General features: G+C 48.7%; 1 non-coding gene across 1 annotated transcript; it reads right to left on the bottom strand.

Annotated features, from left to right (window-relative positions):
• Positions 1 to 1067: 1067 nt before the first annotated feature.
• On the bottom strand, positions 1068 to 1139 carry TRNAG-GCC. The gene has a single exon. It is a non-coding gene; the product is annotated as a tRNA-Gly (tRNA).
• Positions 1140 to 1851: the final 712 nt, after the last annotated feature.

The raw sequence follows: 1851 nt of genomic DNA, 5'->3' as shown, positions 1-1851 counted from the left end.
GCACCATGATGCTACCAGTATGACTGCCCTCAGTATACAAAGAAATCTCTGAAGCCTCCACATTTTACAGTTATTTAAAATCTAGCACCATGTATGACTGCCCCGATGCAAGATTTTGTGGTGTCCCCTTGCCTTTGAAACAGGATCAGACAGTTATATGAAGGAGGAGGCGAGAGGTCTGTCAGAAGCTGTGATAAATGGAAACTCCATGTTCAGAGGCAGTGTACCTCTGAATACCTAATGCCAGGGTGAGAAAACGGGGAGGAGGTCTGGCTGGCCACTCTTGGAAGAAACGTTTGGCTGGTCACTCTCTCTCGGAAGCAGAAGGCTGAGCTAGGATGCTTTGGCGTGGCCGTACAGGGCTCCTCTTAAGACGCAGCCTCAGAATCCTCTTCCAGTGAGGTCTTGGAACCTTTTGCATAGGGATGGTCTCTCCCTGTCTGGAGGAAATGAGAAACATTAATATGGCTTACTCTTTAAGTAGCTGTGGGAATCTTTGCAGCAACCTGGTAAAGTGGGCCATTATTACCACCATGTTGCAGATGTGGGGGATTGGCGTGACATCTAGTGAATTCATGGGAAAGGTGACCTTTGAACTTGGGACATCTTGACTCTTCCCATAGTCCCTTGGTCACTCAGCTGTCCTTTGTGTTGGCTGTAGCTATGGAAACACAGTCCATTTGTACCACCTGATTCTTTTCCTTTGGATTCATCAAAGAGAAATGATATCGACTGGAAGAACCAGGAAAGTATGATCCCCCCCACAAATCCTCAGCGGACAGGTGTGAACACACACAAAACCGCCTTCTACTGAACCAAACCGTTGGTCCATCAGGGTTAGTATTGTCTACTCAGACTGGCAGTGGCTCTCGAGGGCCTCAGGCAGAAGAGGGCCTTCACATCACCCATTTCAGGATCCTTTCTGCTGGAGATGCCACCGGGGATTGAACCTGGGACCTTCTGCATGCCAAGCAGATGCTTTACCACTGAGCCACAGCATGTCCCCATCGCTCTCCAGGGTCTCAGGCAGAGGTCTTTCACATCACCTCCTATCTGATCCTTTTAACTGGAGAGGCTGGGGATTGAACCCGGGACCTTCTGCATGGCAAGCAGAGGCTCTGCCACTGAGCCACAGCTCCTCCCCAAAGGCATAGATGGACTTATTGAGAAGAACATTTCTTCCCTCACCTTCCCTCTATTTCAGGCCCTTGAGGAGGCTGTGAGAAAAGGGGCATTTATAACTTGGAGATTAGATCGAGGTCCTTTTAATCTCTTGGAGCAATCAGAAAGGCCCTTGAGAAAAAGTATACAGAGGAACAAAAGGGCGGTGGGCTTTCTTATTGGCCGTCTGAGGCAGTGGCTGAGATAACAGGGGAGTAACATGGCGGAGGTAAATACTGAGCTTTCAATGACAGGTATCACTTAGATCTGAGGTTTCCAGAAATCTAAATGGGTTTTTCCAGTAAACATGTTTTTAAGACATAGTTCATGAACTTAAGAGAGTGATTCTGGGCCTGGCCTACCTTATATGATGCTGCCTTATTGGGTTAGACTGTTGGCTCAGAACCATCTGATCGATAGTTTTGTTGGCACTCCAGAGCCTTGTGCAAAGAAGGTCTCTCTCGACACTCGAGAGCCTTTTAACTGGAGATGCCGGGGACTGAACCTGGAACCTTCTGCCTGCAAGAGAGGTGCCTCACCACAGAGCTGTGGCACATGGATCCCGCCATAGATAAAGCTGCCTTATATCATGTCAGACGATCTCGCACAGCATTGTCTAGTCTGGCTCTGTGATGTCTCGTAGACCTTCCCCAGCCAGGCTGCCTGGTATTCTTTTTAACTGGGGATGTC

The sequence above is a fragment of the Gekko japonicus genome, unplaced genomic scaffold, assembly GCF_001447785.1.
Source record: "Gekko japonicus isolate JY-2015 unplaced genomic scaffold, Gekko_japonicus_V1.1 scaffold959, whole genome shotgun sequence".
NCBI classification, from domain to species: domain Eukaryota; kingdom Metazoa; phylum Chordata; class Lepidosauria; order Squamata; family Gekkonidae; genus Gekko; species Gekko japonicus.
The sequence above is the reverse complement of the archived record's forward strand: the minus strand, read 5'-3'. Positions and strand labels throughout refer to the sequence as shown.